Below are 23,354 nucleotides of genomic sequence, written 5' to 3' on the forward strand. Positions count from 1 at the left end.
AACACTCCATTACCTCTCTAGTTCTCCCTCTGCCTCCCCACTGGTCCTCTTTCTCTTTCCAAAATCCCCCTTCCACTTTCATGTCTTAAAAAAAAAAGCTAGATTCCACATATGACAGAAAACATGAAATATTTATCTTTCTGAGTGTGGCTTATTTTGGCTAACATGATGATTTCCAGTTCCATCCATTTTCCTGCAAACAACATACTTTCAGTCCCTTTATGGATGGATGAAACTCCATTGTGTATATACACCACATTTTCTTTATCCATTCACCCAGTGATGGGCACCTACTTTGACTCTATAACATGGTTATTGTGAACAGCGCTGCAATAAACATGGGTGTATAGTTATCTTTATTGTATGCTGATTTGATTCTTTTGGGTAAATACCCAGTAGTGGTATATCAGGATCATATGTTAGTTCTGTTTTTAGTTTAGTTTATTTGAAACAGAGTATCTGTAGCCCAAGCTTACCTCAACGCACAGCCCTCCTGCCTGGACTACAGACATGTATCACCATGCCCAACTTATTTTTAGGTCTTTAAGGAATCTCCATACTTATTTCTATGATGGCTGTACTAATTTGCATTCTAACCAACAGTATATAAGCGCCCCCCCATCCCCTATCCCCACTAGCATTTATTGTTTTGTGTTTTCACTTTTTCTTTTTGGTGGTACTGAGGTTTGAACTCAAGACCTCAGGCTTGCTGGGCAGGCTCTCTATCACTTGGGCCATGTTCCCATCCCTTTCTGTGTTGGTTATTTTTGAGATAAGATTTTGCTGTATGCTCTGGATGCCCTGAACCATGATCCTTCTATTTATTTTTCCCTGTGTGTCTAGAATGACAGGTGTCTACCACCACGTCCAACTACTGGTTGGGATGGGATCTTGTGAACTTTTTGCAAGGGTTGGCCTTAAACCACTATCCTCCTAATCTCCACCTCCTAAATAGCTAAGATTACATGTTCTAGTCACCAAGCTCAACCTGATTTTGTTTTCTTTATGATAGTCATTCTGGCTAGAAAGAGATGAAATCTCAGTGTGGTTTTGATTTGCATTTCCGTGATGGCTAAAGATGTTGAGCATGTTTTCATTATTTATTGGTGACTTGTACTTAAAAAAACTTGTATATTCAGTTCATTTGTCCATTTATTGATTGGGTTATTGAGGGGCTTTTGTTGTTTAATTTTTTGAGTTCTTTATATATTCTGGATATTAATCCTGTCAAATAGATAGCTAGCAAAGATTTTCTCCCATTCTGTAGACTGTTTCTTCACTGTTGTTTCCTTTGCTATGCAGATGCTTTTCTCATCTGATGCAATTCCATTTGTCAATTCTTGCTATTATTTTTTGAGCTATTAGAGTCTTTCTCTACAAGTAATTGGCTTTGCCTTTATCTTGAAGTGTTTTATTGGGGTAGTTTCAGAGTTTGAGGTCTTACTTTAAAGTCTTTGATCTATTTTGGATATGCTTTTGTGTAGGGTGAGAAATACATAGTTTCAGTTTTCAACATGGTGGATATCCAGTTTTCCTACCAACATTTGCTAAATGTCGCTGTCTTTTTTTAAAATCATGTTTTGGGTACTTTTATTGAAAATCAGATGGTTATAGCTGTGTGGGTTTATTTCCGGGTTCTCTATTCTATTCCATTGGTCTTCATGTCTGTTTTTGTGCCATACCATACTATTTTTCTTAATATGGCTCTGTAGTATAATTTGAAATTGAGTGTTGTGATACTTCCAGCATTGCTCTTTTTGTTCAGGATTGCTTTGGCTATTTGGTGTCTTTTGTGCTTCCATATGAATTTTAGGACTGTTTTTTCTGTGAAGAATATCACTGGAATTTTTACTAGGATTGCATTGGATCTGTATGTAGTTTTTGGTGATATAACCATCTTAACAATATTAATTCTGCCAATCCATGAACATGGGAGGTCATCCCATTTTCTACTATACCTTTCTTTGGTGCTTTGTAGTTTTAATTATAGAGGTTTTAGACATATTTGGTTAAGCTTATGCCTAGGTATTTTATTTCTTGGGAGGAGAGAGTATTATAAATGGAATGATTTCCTGATTTCTTAGTCTGTTCATTGTTGATATATAGAAAAGCTGTATTTTTTTTGTATATTGATTTTGTACCCAGTTACTTTGCTGACTTTGTTTATCAGGTCCAAGTCTTCTTGTGGAGTTATTAGGGACTTCTAAGTATAGAATTATATCATCTCCAAATGGGATCATTTGATTTCTTCTTTCCTATTTGTATCCATTTCATTTCTTTCTCTTGATTGATTGCTGTAAATAGATTTCAAACACTATATTGAATGAGTGGTGAAGTAGACACTCATGTCTTGTTCCTGATTTTAGAGAAAATGCTTTCAGTTTTTCCCCATTCATTTTAATATCAACTTTCATTTTGTCATACATAGTCTTTATTGAGTTATGATATTTCTAGTCCTAGTTTCTTCAGTGTTTTTATCATGAATGGATGTTGAATTCTGTCAAAGCCTTTTCTGCATCTATTGACATATGTGATTTTTGACCTTGAGTCTATTTATGTGCTGTATTAAGTTCAATGATGTGCATATGTTGAACCATCCTTGCATTCCTGGAATGAAACCAACTTAATCATGGTGCATGGTCTTTTCAATGTGCTATTTACTTCAGTTTCCAAGTATTTTATTGACAATTATTACATCTATATTCATCAAGGAAATTGCTTTGTAATTTTATTTTCTTGTTAATCCTTATCTGGTTTTGGAATTAGGGTAATACTGGCTTCATAGAATGATTTTGTAGTTTCATTCACCTTCTATTTTATGAAATAGTTTGAGGAGCATTGGTATTAGTCCACTTGAAAGGTCTGGTGTAATTTAGCAATGAATCCATCCAGGCCTGGGCTTTTCTTTGTTGGAGACTTCATTACTTCCTCAATTTCATTGCTCATTATAGATCTGTTTAGGTTTTTAATACCCTCTTGGCTCAATTTTATTAGGTCAGTATTTAGATTCTCCATTTCTTCTAGATTTTCCAATGTACTGGAATATAAGTTTTTAAAATATTCCCTGAAATCTCTGGATTTCAGTGATGCAATATCCCCCTTTTTTTTTCTCTAATTTTATTAATTTTGGTCTTCTCTTTATTTTGGTTAGCTTGGCTAAGAGTTTATCAATCTTGTTTTTATTTTCAAAGAACCAGCTCCTTGTTTCATTGATTCTTTATATTGTCCTTTTAGTCTCCATTTCATTAATTCCAGTTCTAATGTTTATTATTTCTTTCCTTGTACTAATTTGGGGTTTGCCTTGCTCTTGTTCTTGTTATTATTTCCCAGAAGTTCTGGTAAGTTGTGATTTCATTTTCATTTAATTCTAGGAAGTTCTAAGTTTCAATGACCCAGTGATAACTAAAAAGTGTTGTGTTAAATCTATGTGTGTGTATATTTTCAGCAGTTTCTTTTGCTTGAATGTTGTGGCCATTCTTTCTTTCTTTTTTCTTTATTACCAACTGAGTATGACAATTCATTGATCTTATTTTCAAACCTTGATATTCTTTCTTCCACTAGATCTGGTCTCTGGTGAAACATTCCACTGATTCTACTGAGATTTTTCCTCAAGGGTTTTTAAATTTGATCTATTGAGCTTTTTATTTCAAGAGTCCCATTTTTTTCCAGAATTACTCTTTGCTGAATTTCTTCTCCATACCCTGTATTATTTTCTTTATTTCATCCAGCTATTTATTTGAAGTCACTGATAATTTTTTAAATTAGACCTTTGAATTCATTGTCCAGTGTTTTATGTTCTTTGATATCCCTGGATTCAATTATTGAAGTATTATAAACTTTTGGAGAGGTTATTTTGCTTGCTTTTCATGTTTCTATGTTGTTATTTGTACATCTGTTAGAATGGATATCTCTTCTGCTTTTAAATGAAGGTCTTCTTCGTGTGTAGTGTCCGGTAGCAAACAACAACAGCAAGAACACAAAAACAAACCAGGTATATAAAAAAACTAGTAACAACATCTACCACACCCCCACTAATAATAGGAAAGAAAAGGGTAAAAAATAGGATAAACTAACTTAAAAATTATTACAGGTAAAAGTAATAATAATAAAATAATAAAAAGGGTAAAGGGAAAAAGAAAGAAGCATCAAGATAGGAAAGAAGGAAAAAGAGTATGAGATAAAGGTGTAGGATAAAATAGTGAAGGAAAACAAACTTAAGTTCAAAACAAAATCATCAAAAAAGGGGGGCAGGGACAGGCTGGGGGTAGAGTGCCTACCTAGCAAGCACAAGGCCTCAAGTTCAAATCCCAGTACTGCTAAAAATAAACAAAAAAAGGATGAGAAAGTTAAAAGATTCCTCCTTGCTAAGGAGATTGAGATGGTTTACATTTCTTTCCCAGGCTTCTGGGTTTGGAATTTGCCATGTGTGAGGGTGGACAGTGTGTCATTCTCCTTCATAATTCCAGTCAAGCAGATCAAACTAGATGGGACAGAATGGTGGCTGATTCCTGCTCTGCCTCAGGAAAGAAGTAAGACAATGACCACTGCACGGCTATATTCATGCCAAGTAGCTTTGTGTAGAGATCTAGGGATGCCAGTGCCTGTAAGAGCCATTCGTGAGGTGCTGTCTAAATTTGTGGACTGCTCATATGGGTGACCCCTTGTACCAGAGGCACTCTGTCAGTATACCTGGGAGCATGGGAAATGCCCAAGCAGTAGTAGTAGATCCTCCAAATGTCTCTGAGCCTCTGAATGTGGAGGTGACTGAATCAATTAATCTGCACTGAGCAGGGGTGAAAGGGCAACCTTCAGCCATAGCCATGCCAGACTCTGTCCTGGTCCCTGCACAAATCCACACACAGCTGGTCTTGGTCCTCTTCTCAGACATCAGACAGCTTTTGGATGAGGTGCTTATCATAATGTAGACCTTGCTTCCCCCTGGAGAGCAACCATGCTTTCTACTACATAGATTTGTGTCTATGAACTTGTGTCAAGTCACAATCACTTTTCTAGGCCCACACTGGCTCTTGGGGTGGCTGACCACTGAGCTAGTGAGTAGAGGAGAGACTACTGGGACTGGAGATATTAATATGCAGGCCCTCTAATCTGCCAAGCAGTAAGGACAGACACTATGACTCTTAAAATGGCTCCCCACTGTGACACCTATGGCTAAGCTGGGAAATAGAGGAGACGCCCTTCTCCAGCACAAGCTTGCTGAGTGGTTCACAGATCTCTTGTCTTAAACTGTATTTTTTCAAGGTGCTGAATTCTGTGCTTATGGAGCTTGCTGAGCCTTTCCTTCTCTTTTGCTTATAGCTCCCCTTTCCCTACCATGCCTCCAGGTATTTTTAATGTTAGGCCTCTTTCTGGTACAATTCTACAGTCTAATATTTCTGGGTTTTACTGATTATCTACTGTTGTACTCCAGTGCCTTTCCACAATACCCCACCTCTCTCTGCAACCACACAACTTTTATTGTGTTTCAGACTCATGGAGACAAACAAAAGTGCTGTGTGTCTTTAATCAACCATCTTCCTATCTTCCTCTTTCTTACTGTTCTAAATTGGTGTCTTTTTTTTTTTTAACAGTACTGGGTTTTGAACTCAGGGCCTTGCGCTTGCTAAGCACGTGCTCTACTATTTGAGTCACTCCTCCAAAGCCCTTTTGATTTGTGTTGGGTATTTTCAAGATAGGGTCTTCTGAACTATTTTCCCAGCCTGGCTTTAAACTCTGATCTTCCTGATCTCTGCTTCCTGAGTAGCTAGAATTACAGACATGGGCCACCAGCACCCTATCTAAAGCAGGGTCTTTTTAGTTGGGCATTTGCTTGGTTATTGTTTTTATTTTCCAGAGGTTTTGAAAAGTTGGTTCAAGAAGCATCTACTTGTATTTTCAGTGTTTCTCAGGGGGGTTAAGGGCTTCATGGGTAATTTTGTTGGTATCACTTCCCTTTAATATTTCTTGTGGCACACATCTGCTCACAATCAATCCACTCGGTTTTTGTTTGCTGAAAAGGTCTTTATTCTTTCCTCATTTTGGAACATTTTTTAGCTGGTTAAAGAATTTGTTAATAGCTTTTTTTCTTTCATCACTTTAAAGATGTTACTACATGGTGTTCTATCTTCCATACTCTCTCACGTGACGTCTACGATTTTTCTTATACTTGTTCCTTTGTAAATAATGTGCCTTTTTGTACACTCTTTAAAGTTTTCTCTTTATCATTGGCACTCAGTACTGCAATAACAATGTACTAGCATAGTTTTCCTTATGGATTTATTCCCTATGGGTTTAGATTCTCAGATCTCTGGCTTTATAGTTTTTGTCAAATTAAAAAAAATGTTGGGTCATTATTTCTTCAAATACTTTTTCCCTTCCTCTGAGACTTTAATTACACATATGTCATACCACTTGGATTGTCACACAGGTTCGCTGATGCTCTGTTTAAGAGCTCTCTTCTGTGTGCAATTTGTATAGCTTCTGATGTTGTGTCTTCAGGTTCACACATCTTACCTTCTGCTAGCTTGAACTACACCCCCAGACCATGCATCTGTTGTAAATCCCCTGAAGATTATTCATTTCAAATACATTTTTCATCTCTAAAAAACTCCATTTAGTCTACTTACAACTTTCCCTTTTCTCCTCATCATGCTTCTTCTGCTTTCTTGAATGTACAGAGCACACTCACGGTAACTTGTTCTTGACCATCCTTTTCTGTTTCTTCCATCATCTCTGCATTTTCTGCATCTGTTTCTACTGATTGATTTTTCCCACATCCATAGCTTTTTTATTGTTCTATATGCCTGGTATTTTTTGGGGGGTAGTAGTTAGTTTTTATTTTATGGTGGTAGTTGGTAAACTTGTTTTGTTCTTTAAAATTTTGTTTGGTTTTGCTCTGGTACATTTTCCAATTACTTGAAATTAATTGCATTCTTTGGAGTGTTGCTTTTAATATTCATTTGGGGTGCTGTTCTAGAAAAGGCCTGAAGGAGTTTTAGAGGGGCCTGTTTAAGGTGGTTCCCTTCTAAGATTCTACTTCCTATCACATGTGCTATGAGTCTTTCCATCCTGGCTGATGGGAATATGAATTACTTGTAGCTTTATGTGAGCTCCTATAATTTTCTACGTAATCCTTTCCAGTGGCTCTTTCCTTTGCTCCTGGCAATTTCCTGCTCAGATCGGTACTCAGCCAAAGACTGTAGGGGAAATCCTTTATGGTTGCCTGAAGATTTCTTGCCTTTATAGTTTCCTTCCTTCTGGCACTCCAAAAATTCTGCCTCTGCCTGTCAAAATCCAATCTCTGTCTCCCGAGGCAGAAAGGCAAATCAAGTCTCTGTTACTACATTTTAGCTAGAAGCAGAAGCGTGACATTTACATTGTATGGGCCTAAGATTAATATCAAAATCATCCTAAATACCATATATAAAGTTTTCTTGGATTTAAAGTACACTCAAACTGATAAAAAGCATAAAATATTTAACTTTAATAACATAATAGAATGTAAGTATAATTGTAAATATATTACAAATCTTGACAAAGAAAATATATGAATTCCTAAAAAATTAGTAGATGCAAACACCAGAAAAATAAAACACTTTCTTTTCATATTTTGAGAACATGTCTCACTATTAGCTCAGACTGGCTTTGAACTTGCTATATAGCCCAGGTTGGCATCAAACTCACTATCCTCCTGCCTCAGACTCCCACCTGCTGGGATTATAGGGACGCACTACCACATTTGGCAATAAAATACATCTTCAAAAACCTTTTTTAACACTCATGATAGGCAATCCATAGGCATTGTCCAATATTGTTAGTTTAATCACCAATAAATATTTTAAACATGCTACTAAAAAGTCTTGTGATATTCATTAGAAAAATAACATATGTTTAATAAAACCAAGAAGAAAAGTTGTAGAAGGAAAGTTTGAAGTATTATAATTGCTATAAATTACTTATCTTTCAGAATGTGATATCAACACATTGTGTCTGAAGTTGATAAAGCAAATAATTTCAGATAGATAATTTAAAATTGTACCGGAACTTACTAGAACTAGAAATCAAGCTGTTAAAAGTAACTGTCTTTAGGAATTGAGAATGATGAAGTGGTAGTGATAGAGAAGGGTGGCTTTTCCCCCTGTGCAGACTGAATTTTTAGACTGTATAGGTGAAGCTTATATTTTTGAGAAGTAAAAAGTTTTAAAAACCAATAGCAGCATTCTTTTTGGGGGCAGTGCTAAGATTTGAACTCAGGGCTTTGTGCTTGCTAGGCAGGCATTCTACCACTTGAGCCATGCCACCAGCTCTTTTTGCTTTAGGTATTTTTTTAATAGGCTCTCACATTTATGCCTGAGCCATGATTTTCCATTTATCTTCCTGCATATCTGAAGTGACAGGCTTGCACCACCAGGCCTGGTTGGTTGGGATAGGGTCTTGCAAACTTTTGGCCCAGACTGTCCTTGAATCCTGATCCTCCCAATCTCTGCATCCAAAGTAGCTAGGATTACAGGTGTGAACCATTTAATCCAGCTAAAGAGCCTCTTCTTAGGGCATTGACTAAATAATTGTTGTATAGTCTCACAATAAAAACATGGAGTCTAGTGGTTAACACAGATTCCAGTCTAGTCTACCTATGTTCAAAACCCAGGCCTGCCACCTAATTTCTAGGTGTCCTTAACATTTAGCCCCTTTGTTTTAATTTTCCCACATATAAAATGGATGTAGTAATCATGTCTACCTCATAGCATTGTTATGAGGCTTAAGCTAGCTAATGTATGAATACTAATACAGTATCTTGTGATAAAATTAATGGCTATTACTATTATTAAAAAAAACATTTTATCCATTTAAAGTAATGAAGTAGATACATATAAGCAATGTGATATTAAGTGAAAAACTGAGATGTAAAAGGATATGGCTAGTTGACCATATTAAGCAGTCTGGAAAAATGCTGGTGACATACAAGGAAGTATTTTTGCAAATGGAATGAGAAAATGCTAACATTTCTCATTAATATTTCTTGTAATAATTTAAAAGATTTTAAAAGTAATTAAAACATATGATAATGCGTTTATCAAAGAACATTGAGGTGTACATCACAAGTAAATATTAATGTATGAAAATTAAAATCAAAACAATAAAAAAGAGAATGTAGGAGGATCAAGAAGTAATGCATGACTAGGCATGGTGGCACATGCCTATAATATCAGCATGCAGGAGAATGTCAGAGGCAGGAGGGATCATGAGTTTGAGGTGGCCAGTTTAGGCTACATAGTAAGACCCTGTCTTGACCCCCTCCAAATAAAAAAAAGAGAGAAGTGATGCAGAGTATGACAAATGACCCTATGTAACAAATAATCATACTGAAGGGGATAGCAGAAAAAAGAACTGACTTTAGTAATTTTGGAAAATGACATTTTAATTGGAAACTATAAAGATAAAGATAAAATGAACTAGATAAAACACTGTATTCTAGTTGTTAAATCTGTCCCTCATGGGAATAGTACAAGTTAGCAATGCCAAAGCTGTTTTGTATGACTATTGGGGATGAACAGATAAGTAAATGAATGGTGTATATTGAATGATGAGAGTCAGGTTTCTCACTGTTGGAAAGAGAAGTTTCTTTCCAGATAGAAAAGCAAGATACACAAGAAAGGAAGGCTGGAATGAACTTTGTCATACTGGAATAGAGTCAGGGATATCAATATAAACATATTTAGTAATATATGTATCTACACACATATGTATACACAGAAATACATTGGCTTGCATATATAAATGTCTTAGTCCACATGGGTCGCTACAACAAAATATCAAAAATCAGGTGGCTCATAAACAACAGAAATTAATTTCTCTCAGTTCTGGAGGCTGGGAAGTCCAAGATCAAGGTGCCAGCACATCCACTGTCTAGTGAGAGCCTGCTTCCTGGGTCGTAGATGGTTTCATCTAGCTGTGTCCTCATAGAGAAGAAAGAGTATGGCACTTCTTTGGGATTGTTTTTATAAGGGCACTGATCCTATACATGAGGGTACAGACCTCAAGACCTAAACATCTCCCAAAGCCTTCATTTACTAATACTATCATATTGTGTGATTAGATTTCAACATAAGATTTTTTTTTTCTTTTTCTTTTTCTTTTTTTTGAGACAGGGTCTTACTATGTTACCCAGACTGGCCTCAAATTCTTGAACATCAGCCTCCTAAGTAGCAGGGACTATAGATACATACCACTGCACCTATGTGAATTTTGAGAGGACACAAACATTCAGATCACTGCATACATATATTATTTAACGAGCTGCTGAGAGTGCCTAGACCCAGTATTACAACATACATCAAGCGTGTAGACCTTGTTTTCTGAATATTCTCTGGTAAAATACACAGAGTCCTTGGAGGAAAAGTTAATTCTAGGACTGGGAAAGGAAAAATACAAGATAAGCCTGGAACATCTTGTGGTACCAAAAAGTAGGAATGTACTTAAGAAATAAAGGATGGGATTATGTCAAAGAGAGGCAGGACACAACCAAAAAAGTTCCCAATGATCACAGCTGGACTCATTTGAATAACAAAATAAATAACACTATATTAGATTATACCCCAAAATATAAAATTAATGATGTAAATAAATTAAGAGATAAATCTTCCTTATGGAAGAATTCCAAAGCAAGCACTGGTGGCTCACTTCTGTAACCTTAGCTACTTGAGAGGCTGAGATTGGGAGGACAGTGGTTCAAGACCAGCCCAGGTAAACAGTTCCCAAGAGCCCATCTCCAAAATAACCACAGCAAAATGGGATGGAGGTGTGCCTCAAGCAGTAGAGCTCCTGCTTTGCAAGCATGAAGCCCTGAGTTCAAATCCCAGGCCCACAAAAAAAGACTCCCAATAAATGTATGTAGATATCCCTCCATCTAAGGAGTAGTTTATTCCTCCCATACACACACATGCACACAGTTGGGGGTGGGCTACAGTTAGTAACTTGCTTCCAAAAAATAGAGTAGTGAAAGAAAAATAATAACAATGTGCTGAGAAAGCCACTTCACCTCTATTGTATTCTTTTCATGAGAAAAACCTCATACAGAGGCAGGGTAAGGGACATTCCAGAGCATTTTTGGCTAGTACTCATCAAGATGGTTGAGGTCATTTTACTGTCATTCATTCATTCATTTTGCAGTGCTGGGGATCAAGCACCATGCCTCGCACATGTAAGGCAAGCACTCACTGGAGAGACACATCCCAGCCCTAAGGTAATTAAAAATTACAGCAAAAACGAAACAAGGAAAATCAGAGGACCCATCAAAGAGTGGAGGAGAGTGGGAAGACATGACAACTAAATATAATGTGTTGCTCTATATTGCATCTTGGAATAAAAAGACAATGTTAATGGGAAAACTGGTAAAATTCAAATATAGAGTTTAGTTGACAGGAATATACTAGTATTAGTTTTGTTTGTTTGTTTTGGCAAATGTACCAAGGTAATGTTAAATGTTAACAATAGGGGAAGTAGATAAGGAATATCCATGAACTCTTTGCAATATCTTTGCAACTTCTATGTAAATCTATAATTATTTCAAAATAAAAATTTTATTTTAAGCAATAATCAATAATCTATTTATAAAAACCACCAAACCAACATTTGCAGGTAAAGTATACCAAATTTATAGGTCAAATGCATTATGAGCATATATAAAAATTCTTAAATTAATTATAGCAAATCCTATTTAGTATAACTCAGCAGAAGTTATATAGGAATGCAAAGATCGTTCAGCATTAGAAAATCTATTACTGGCAGAGTGGCTCAAGTAGTAGAGTACCTGCCTAGCAAGCATGAGGCCCCAAGTTCAAACCCCAGTACCACCAAAAGAAAAGAAAAGAAAATCTATTAATGGTCCACAGGGATCAGCATTTCACAAAAATCACCTGTTCCTGATTTTAAAATAAATCTTCTACGTCATGCTTTGCACTTAAAGCTGAATCTGGAGCAAGACAAAAACACCTTTCCTTACTGCTGCTATTCAATATTGCACAAGCAGTTTTAGCCAACATTGGAAAAAAGAAAACAAGAGATAGGAATATTAGAAGTCTGGGAACAACTATGCTTAATGGCCACTGTGTTAGACTTCACTGATGTGACAAATATTTTAGAGAAAGTTTAAAGGAGTAAAGATGTACTTTGACTCACAGTTCCAGAGGTTTCAGTCCATACTGTGGGCCTGGTGAGGCACAGCATCATGACACAGAGGACATAGTAGAGCAGAGAGATGGGGTAGGAGGGGGACAGAGGGAGAGGGACAGAGAAGGACAAGATATACCCTTCAAAGACTTGTCCAACTGATAGACTTTCTCCAACCAGGCTGCACCTTTTAATAGCCCACTCAGCTATGAATTCATCAACTATTTAATCCATTGATGAGGTTGGCACCCTCATGATCCAATCACCTCACAATAGTGAAATAGCTGGAGGCCAAGCTTCAACACATGAGCCTTTCGGGCATTTTATATCCAACCATAATAGAGACGGTCACTTATCCATAACAAAATTTCAAGAGAATTAATTTTAAAAATAGAAGAGTTTAGCCAAGGGGATCAAAATAAGGTGAATATACAAATAATATACACAGTATTGTACAACACTATACACATATATTAACTAAATAGAAATTGTGATTTTTTATTTCAGAAACTATCCGATAAATAAGAATTAGAAAAATAAAAAGTGAGCATGACCTAAAAGAGGAAAACTGTAAAGGATTAATACAGAAAATACAGGACTTTAAATTATCCTGGATGAAAATTTTGTATCAAGTCACTCCAAACTAATATAATGCAGTGAAATCCCAATTAAAATCTTAGAGTTATAGAAGTTGCCAAGATGACTCTAATACTTCATCAGTAAGAAGCAATCTATAAGAATTACCAAGAAAATGATGAAAAAGTAGGCATATGTTCCCCACCAATATTAAATAAATTTAAAGCTATAGTAATTAAAATTGCATAGTAATGTAGTAGAAACATTCAAAATTATATATTTTTTCTTTTAAAAAGTTATATTAATGGAACATAATACAGAGTACTGAAATAGCTCATATAAATAAGGGAATTGGCATATGATAATTAGAATGTCAAATTAGCATATGGTAAAGGCTGAATTTCAACAGCAGTGAGATAAGGTGGTCTATGTAGTCAAGATGTGGTGGCACATGCCTGAATTCTAGTACCTGGGAGATTGAGTCAGGAGGATCTCGAGCTAGAGGTCAGCCTGGGCTACATAGTGAGACTATCTCAAAGAAAAAAATGATTCTTGTTTGCAAATTATAGAAATTATAAGTTTAAAAAGAAATGTATATGGCTGACCCACATGTATTTATTATCTTGCTTCAAAAAGTAAAAAGACAGCTGGGCACCGGTAATCCTAGCTACTCAGGAGGCAGAGATCAGGAGGATCGAAGTCAGCCCGGGCAAATAGTTCACAAGACCCTATCTTGAAAATACCCAACACAAGAAGGACTGGTGAAGAGGCTCAAAGTGTAGGCCCTGAGTTCAAGCCCTGGTACTACAAAAAAGTAAAAGGACATGAATTGGGAGAACTGTATGCAATAAAAACATCAGAAAGGCACCAATGTTAGGCATATGTGTAAGAAACTGCACTTGACTTTAACGTCAGTTAATTATTTAAGTTAGTATCAGTTGATCCAAAAATAATATAATGTTGAAGTTCAAACTTTAATCAGTCACAGATGGACAATGAGCTTGCATTTCCTAAAATCAAGGGTTTTTTTTTTTTTTGCTTTCTTTTTATTGCGATAAAAAGCTTGTAGTATTAAATTTATGATGTTAACCAATTTTGGGAGGTAGTGGAATTTGAACTCAGGGTCTTGTGCTTGCTAAGCAGGTACTCTACCACTTGAGTCACATCCTCAGCCCTTTTTGCTTTATTTTTTCAGACAGGGTCTCGAGGTTTTCCCCAAAGTTGGCCTCAGACTGCTATCCTCCTACTTATGCCTCTCGTGGCTGTGATTACAGACGCAAACCATGCCCAGCCTATTTTTGAGAAGAGGTCTTGTTAATTTTTTGCCCAGGATGACCTTAAACCATGACTGCCTCCGGAATAGCTGGGGTTACAGATATGAGCCATTGCATTCAACCTTTAGCCATTTTTAAGTGCACATTCAATATTGTTAAGTACATTCACACACAATGGAATAATGGATCTCCGGAATGTTTCATCTTGCAAAATGGAAATTCTAAACCTGTTAAGCATGAATTGCCCCAGCCCTTGGCAACTGCCTTTCCACTTTCTATTTCTTTGATTTTTTTTCAGGCAGGGTGTTACGTTTTTGCTCAGACAGACCACATAAACTTTTAAAATGTATATGACCCCAAAGAACTTAAACCCATAAATATAAACAGCATAGGTAACAAAGTATTATTACTTAGCATACGTAAAATATTTTCATATACAAACAAGCAAAACAATCAGCCCAATTCGTAAAATGGCAGTTTATAAACAGCCAAATCAAAGAAATGCAAATGGATAAGATACACATGAAAACTGTTCACTCTCATTAACAATCAAGAAAATGCAAATTAAAATATCAGCAGAATAGTATTTTTGCATCAAATTAACAAAAACTAAAATGTTGGTGTGGGATAACAAATATTTTCCGACATTTTGAGTATAAATGAAAATTAGCACATCTGCTTTAAGGGATCTAGCAGTGTCGATCAAAATCAAACACGCTCATAGTTTTTAATCTAACATGTCTGCTTCTCATACTCATCCTGTAATGTATACTTGTATAGGTGAATAAAGGTAACACTTAACCAGTTGTAAGTGCCTATTATGTTCCAAGACCTTTAAAATTCTTTGAAACAGGTGATAGGATATTTAGTATCTGAAACTCAGACTGAAACTAAAACTCAGACAAAAATTGCCCAAAGCTATATGACCATGGAAATGGAAGAAACTAGATTTGAATCTAGGTATTTCTACCTGTAAAATCCAAGCTCTTTTACTATATTATAATATTTCCCTAATCACCACCAAATACTACCTTTCTTTGGCAGGTAAATTAATTCCCCCATCCCTGCTTACCTTTCTCATATCCTGACCTTTGGGGGAATGATTTAAAGTCCAGTTGCTGTCAGGGGTTAAATGAGAGCTAATTAAGTCAGTTAGAAGGGGTTCTAAAAATGTGAAGGTACTATTGAAAGACTGTCACCTGAGTCAGCTATGAGTTGAAAGAGATGTTATCAGTCCTTTCCAATTCAGATTAGTACTCCAGATGTTTGTTTCAAAACACACCATTCTTTAACACACTGTATACCGTTGTTCATAAAGAAAACTCTTCTTTTAACTTCAAACAACTCCAAAGTTTATTTTTCCATAGAACTCTGAAGATTTTGCAACTTGTTTGTGAAGCTTAGACTTTAAGGAATTTTTTTTAGAACTCTGAAATGTCTTCAATTTATAAGTCTGTTGCCCTGGGTGATAGATTCTTATAACCTTCTAAGTCTGTTCATTGTATGTAATTTGTTTTATGGCCCACCAACTTAATTTATCTTACTCGATTTAATTTAGTTTTATATTTTGTGTATAGATCTGTCTACCTTAATCCTTCAGAAAAAATATTGAAGGTAAGTTCTCTTTTTCTTAAAAAAAAAAAAAAATCAAACTTTTTTTGTCAGTACTGGGTTTTAAACTCACGGCCTCATGCCTGTTAGGCAGCTGTTCTACCACACTAGCACACCCTCAGCCCTTTTTGTTTCAGTTATTTTTTGAGTAGAGTTTCACTTTTATGGCCAGGCCAGTCTGAACCTCAATCCTCCTGTTTATGCTTCCTGCGTAGTTGGGATGGCAGGCTCACCAGTGCACCAAGTTTGATGGTTGAAATGAAGTCTTGCTAACTTTTTGCTGGGTCTGGCCTCAAATCACTATTCTCCCAATGTTCACATCCCAAGTAGCTAAGATTACAGGTGTCAGCCACTATACCTGGCCTAACTTTCTTTTTAAAAATTAAAACTCCTTCAGCTAACGGTAAATTTGTATCATGTTGCAAGAAATAAAACAGCCTGTGTACCCTTTATGTAGATTCTCTCAATACTAACATCTTACAGAACCTTAGTACAATTTCACAACCAGGATATTGACATTATATTGCTCAGATGCACACTTCCATATGGATCCCCAATATCTTTAGTCACATTTATTTCCTTTCTGCCTTCATACTTTATATGATGCCTAGAAACCACTATTCTGTTCTCCATTAGTAATTTTGTCATTCCAAGAACATTATGAAGCTGGAAGCCATTCTGAGCTACACAACAAGACCTTGTCTCAAAAAGCCAAGGGTTGGGGATATAGCTCAGTGGTAAAGTACTTCACTTGTTTAGCATACCCAAGGTCTTAGATTTGATCCCCAGCACTGCAAAAAAAAAAAAAAAGTCATGTAAATGAAACCATGCAGTGTATAATAGTTGAGTATTGTCTTTTCCTTAAGTCAGCATAATTCCTCCCAAATCCAGTAAGGTCACTGCATATAATAATAATAATAATTTATTTTTTTATTGATGAATTTATTCCATGCTTCAGATATACCACACTATATAGTTGATAGACATCTGGATTGTTTCCAATTTGGGGATGTTAATAAGTAAGGCTGCTATGAACATCTGCACACAGGTGTTTTGTGACATATAAATCTTAATTTCTCTGGAATAAATGTCCAAGAATTCAATTACAGGCAGGAGTGTATATAATTTTTTAAGAATCTGCCCAACTCACAAAAACAGACATGAAGACCAGTGGAACAGAATAGAGGACCCAGATATGAAGCCACACAACTATAAGCAACTTATCTTTGACAAAGGAGCTAAAAATATATGATGGAGAAATAGCAGCCTCTTCAACAAAAACTGCTGGGAAAACTGGTTAGCAGTCTGCAAAAAACTGAAACTAGATCCATGTATATCACCCTATACCAAGATTAACTCAAAATGGATCAAGGATCTTAATATCAGACCACAAACTCTAAAGTTGATACAGGAAAGAGTAGGAAATACTCTGGAGTTAGTAGGTATAGGTAAGAACATTCTCAATGAAACCCCAGCAGCACAGCAACTAAGAGATAGCATAGATAAATGGGACCTCATAAAACTAAAAAGCTTCTGTTCATCAAAAGAAATGGTCTCTAAACTGAAGAGAACACCCACAGAGTGGGAGAAAATATTTGCCAATTATACATCAGACAAAGGACTGATAACCAGAATATACAGGGAACTTAAAAAACTAAATTCTCCCAAAACTAATGAACCAATAAAGAAATGGGCAGGTGAACTAAACAGAACTTTCTCAAAAGAAGAAATTCAAATGGCCAGAAAACACATGAAAAAATGCTCACCATCTCTAGCAATAAAGGAAATGCAAATTAAAACCACGCTAAGATTCCACCTCACCCCTGTTAGAATAGCCATCATCAGCAACACCGCCAACAACAGGTGTTGGCGAGGATGTGGGGAAAAAGGAACCCTCTTACACTGTTGGTGGGAATGTAAACTAGTACAACCACTCTGGAAAAAAATTTGGAGGCTACTTAAAAAGCTGGACATCGATCTACCATTTGATCCAGTAATACCACTCTTGGGGATATACCCAAAAGACTGTTACTCCAGAGGCACCTGCACATCCATGTTTATTGCGGCACTATTCACAATAGCCAAGTTATGGAAACAGCCAAGATGCCCCAGCACAGACGAATGGATTAAGAAAATGTGGTATCTATACACAATGGAATTCTATGCAGCCATGAAGAAGAACGAAATGTTATCATTCGCTGGTAAATGGATGGAACTGGAGAACATCATTCTGAGTGAGGTTAGCCTGGCCCAAAAGACCAAAAATCGTATGTTCTCCCTCATATGTGGACATTAGATCAAGGGCAAACACAACAAGTAGATTGGACTATGAGCACATGATAAACGCGAGAGCACACAAGGGAGGGGTGAGGATAGGTAAGACACCTAAAAAACTAGCTAGCATTTGTTGCCCTTAATGCAGAGAAACTAAAGCAGATACCTTAAAAGCAACTGAGGCCAATAGGAAAAGGGGAACAGGTACTAGAGAAAAGGTTAGATCAAAAAGAATTAACCTAGAAGGTAACACCCACGCACAGGAAATCAATGTGAGTCAATGCCCTGTATAGCTATCCTTATCTCAACCAGCAAAACCCCTTGTTCCTTCCTATTAATGCTTATACTGTCTCTACAACAAAATTGGAGATAAGGGGAAAATAGTTTCTGCTGGGTATTGAGGGGGGGGAGCGGGAGGGGGTGGAGTGGGTGGTAAGGGAGGGGGTGGGGGCAGGGGGGAGAAATGAACCAAGCCTTGTATGCACATATGAATAATAAACGAAAAAAAAAAAAAAAAGCTGGACATCGATCAACCATTTGATCCAGCAATACCACTCTTGGGGATATACCCAAAAGACTGTTACTCCAGAGGCACCTGCACACCCATGTTTATTGCGGCACTATTCACAATAGCCAAGTTATGGAAACAGCCAAGATGCCCCAGCACTGACGAATGGATTAAGAAAATGTGGTATCTATACACAATGGAATTTTATGCAGCCATGAAGAAGAACGAAATGTTATCATTCGCTGGTAAATGGATGGAATTGGAGAACATCATTCTGAGTGAGGTTAGCCTGGCCCAAAAGACCAAAAATCGTATGTTCTCCCTCATATGTGGACATTAAATCAAGGGCAAACACAACAAGTAGATTGGACTTTGAGCACATGATAAAAGCGAGAGCACACAAGGGAGGGGAGAGAATAGGTAAGACACCTAAAAAACTAGCTAGCATTTGTTGCCCTTAACGCAGAGAAACTAAAGCAGATACCTTAAAGCAACTGAGGCCAATAGGAAAAGGGGAACAGGTACTAGAGAAAAGGTTAGATCAAAAAGAATTAACCTAGAAGGTAACACCCAAGCACAGGAAATCAATGTGAGTCAATGCCCTGTATAGCTATCCTTATCTCAACCAGCAAAAACCCTTGTTCCTTCCTATTATTGCTTATACTCTCTCTACAACAAAATTAGAAATAAGGGCAAAATAGTTTCTGCTGGGTATTGAGTTGGGGGAGAGGTAGGGGGCGGAGTGGGTGGTAAGGGAGGGGGTGGGGGCAGGGGGGAGAAATGAACCAAGCCTTGTATGCACATATGAATAATAAAAGGAAAAAAAAAAAAGAATCTGCCCAACTATTTTCAAGAGTGGCTCTAAGATTTTAAATTTCCACCAGAAATTTCCTCATATTTCACCAGCTTTTAGTTCATTATGTTTTAAATTTTAGATAGGAGATTGAGACCATGGTTTGTTTTAACTTTTGTCCATGGACTCCAGTTGTTCCAGAAACAGTTGTGGAAAAGGTTATCTTTCTTTCATTGAATTATTTTCTTGCACCACTGTCAAAAAGAAGTTAGACATGATTTCAGGGTGTATTTCTGAGATATTTATTCTGTTCCATTGACTTATTTTGTGTCTATTTCTTCTTCAATTCTTGACTCTTAATTACTTAATATCAAGTAAAGTGATCACCATGACTTTATTCTTTTAAAATTTAAGCTATTCTAGGATCTGTACCTTTCTATTCTCATTTTGTGATGATCTTGTCTCTGCCTACAATTTAGACAGAATTTGAATTAAATCTACATATCAACTTGGGGAGAATTGAAATGTTTACTATGTTGAACTTCCAATTCAAGAACATAGTATGTGTTTACATGTATTTAGGTTTTTGACTTATTTCACCATCATTTGTAATTATTACCGCATAGATTTTATAAGTGCTTTGTTAGATTTGTAAATATTTAATCTTCTTTGTAATTATAAATGTTACTGTGTTTAAAATTTTTGTTTCCAGATGTTCTTTGATCTGATGCTATTGATTTCTATACTCTGGTTTTTTCTTCAGATTGTGTAAATCTTTCATCTTTAACTAAAGATTTCACCTTGAACTAAAGATTTCTGCATGTTGAATTTGTATCTATTAATTAAGCTGACTTCACATATTAGTTTAGTGTTGTTTTTGTTTTGCAGGCTCCTTGATAATTTCTACATATACAGTTGTCATCTGAAAATGACTGAGACAGTTTTATTTTTTCCATTCTAATCTATCTTTTATTTCCTTTTGCTGCCACATTTCAATGGCCAAAACTTCCAACATTACATTGGAAAGGAGCCATGAGACTGTTCGTAATTTTTTTGAGAGTAAGCATTGTCTTTCACCAATAAATATAACATAAGCTGTGAGTTTTTTATATGCTCTTTATCAAGTTGAGAAAGTTACCTTTTATTACTAGTTTGTTGAGAGTTTTTACATCATGATTGAGTGTTGAATTTTGTGAAAACGCTTTTTTTCTTGAGTCAATTTATATTTTCAGATGATTTTACTCCTTTAGTCTGTTGATAAACTACTCAGGTTGTCTGCTTCATTTGGGTTGAGTAGATAGCTTGTTATTCACTCTGTGCTATAACCTCTGGATTGTCTTACCTGGAAAGGACTCCTCTGCATGCAAACCTGTTGAAGAATCAGCCAAATAAATCTTGTATGTACTACTATCATCTCATAGTCGTATTGCTTTTCTTGATCAGCCTCCAAACCTCCTGAGCCCCTTACAATCTAGTATGCTCAAGGAACATACTTTGTATTGTTTTAACTATTCTAAGTTTTTGCATTTTGTTTTATGGTTCAGGATGTGATCTGTGTTGATTAATATTCTATCTAGACTCTTCAGCATCACCACTTTTTAAGTATTTCTTCTGAAGACATCATACATCACATCAGATGCTTTACAGTCTTTCAAATATCTCATATTATTTTAAAATAATAATACTCTTATATTCTTGTCTTTCTCAAATTCTAAGCCTCCTGTTTTCATTTTCTTTTGATTTGAGACCTTCTTTTAGCTATTCTTTAATAGTATGATTGTTCCTAATAAATTATCTTAGATTTCCTTGAGAATGCCTTTATTTTCCCTTCATTCACTAGGATAATTTTGCTAGGTATAGAATTAACAGGTGACAGACTTTTCTTCAGTACTTGAAAAACCTTGGTCTCCATGATTTTAGATGAGGAAAGCACTGTCATTAAAGTTGATTTTCTCCAATGTGGAAATGTATTATTTCTCTCTGATTCAAGATTTTTTTTTTGTATTTAGTTTTCAGAAGCTTAATGATGATGTGCTTTGTTGTGGATTTGAGTTTATTCCACTTGGGCTTTCCTTAGCTTCTTGAATTTATTATGCAACCCAGGCTGGCCTCAAACTTATGACGCCCTGCTTCAGACTATCAAGTACTATATGTACCACCATACTCAGCTTATTTTCTTTTCAGTCTGTTTTCTCTCTGTGTCTTAGATTGTGTAAATTCTACTTAATTTTCTCAATTTCTCTTCGTCTATCTTCTGTCATCTCTACTTTAGTATTAAGCCTAAGTGAAATTTTAGAGGAGGGATTTTTTTTTCAGGTCTATAATTTGTTTGGTCTTTTTGTAACTTCAATTTCTCTGTTGAGAATTTTTTTCATTTGTTTCTAATGAATTTATAATTACTCGATGAAGCATTTTTATGAAGGCTGCTTAAAATCATTGTCACATAATTTCAACATCTGGTTCATCTTGGTGTTGGTTCTGTCAATTGTCTTTTCTCATTCATGTTGCAATTTTCTTGGTTCTTGGTATAAATAATTTTCAATTGTATTCTGGACATTTTGGATATTTTGAGGCTCTGCTTCCATGTTATATATATGCGTATATAGATAGATAGATAGATTTTTTTTTAGCAGACAGTCATTCTTTTGAAGTATAGCATAGGGGCCAGCTTAAAGGTGTGCATGTCTAGCTGCTTGCTGGGGCCCCTGACGACACACCAGCAAAAGCAAAGCACTGACTCACACTTCCTGGTTACAGGCAGGCGAAATGAAAGCTGAGTTCCCCCTCGGGCCTGCTGACTCCTTCCCGGAGAAAGTGGTGTAGTTTCTCACACTACCTCTTGGCTCCAGATGTAGGTGAAAGTCTATTGTTCCACTGGAGTCCTAATACCAGAGAGTGGAGGGAGAGAAGCAGAGTGCCATAGAGCCTGTCTCTCAACATTGAGTTTTGGCTCATTGATGCAAAGGATGTGTGTTACAAGCTCAGCAATCTATTGGATGATGTGGGGGTGATGGGGGGCTGTGAAGTCTAGTGGTAACTAGGACCACATTGCACAACTCAGCAATTCTCATTACTATTGGGTGGGCTTAGGGGTTTAGCTGGCCACTGGACTTCATTGACACTATTCTGGTAGAGGAAACAAGCTTTTGCTTGGTAAGTAGTGAAATATCAATTCCCAGCTTAGTCTTGCTAGCACTATGCCGGCAGAGGCATCAGAGTACTGTGTGTTCCTCCGGGTAGAGGTGGAAGATTGGCTGCTTGCTTGGTCCCATGAATACCTAATGAGGAAATCAGAGTGGACCACCTTCTTTCTAGGGGTGGGGTGGGGTATTGAGACAAATCAACTTCCTGCTTGGACCCACTGATACCATGAGGGGTGAGAAAAGGAGTGTGTTTTTTTCATTGGTGTTTAGCTAGACCAGGGAATTGTATTGCCTGAAAGGTTTTCTTTGCTGCGCACTGCTGGCTCACACCTGTAATTAGCTAGTTGGGAGGCTGAAATGAGGAGGATCAAGATTCTAGGCCAGACCCAGTAAACCCACCCCAAAATAGCCAGAGCTAAATGAACAGGAAGTATGCTCAAGCAACAGAGTACCTGCTTTATAAGCACAAAGCCCTGAATTCAAACACCAGTTCCACCAAAAAAAAAAAAAAAAAGGTTTTCTGCTGTACCTTACTTTTTTCTGGATCTTTTAGCAAGGGGGAATAGGTTTTCTGTGGAAAATTTTTTTTGTTTGCCCCTGTTGGCAGTTTCTGGTTGGAGGTTTCTACAGCATTCTGTTCAGAATATATGGGCAGCAATAAGGACACTTACTGCCATGTCCTTTCTCAAGCCCTAAGGTCCCTAAGCAGCCTGCTTTCTCTTTTCCTTCAGAGACTTCTCATGATTGCATTTTTTATTTTTGTTTGTTTGTTTTTGAGATAGAGTATGTAGCCCAGGCTGGCCTAAAACTCATGCTGTAGCCCAGGGGCCACAAACTCACCATCTTCTTGCCTCCTCATTGTTAGATATTTGTTACAGAAGAACTGCACTCCTGGTACTAATATCTGTCTTGGATCACTTTGGTTGCTATTTTAGAAATACCACACACTGGGTGGTTTATAAGTAACAGATTTTTTTATCCCAGTTCTGGAGATTGTGAAGTCCAAGATC

Source organism: Castor canadensis, chromosome 4 (assembly GCF_047511655.1).
Source record: "Castor canadensis chromosome 4, mCasCan1.hap1v2, whole genome shotgun sequence".
In the NCBI taxonomy this organism is placed as follows: domain Eukaryota; kingdom Metazoa; phylum Chordata; class Mammalia; order Rodentia; family Castoridae; genus Castor; species Castor canadensis.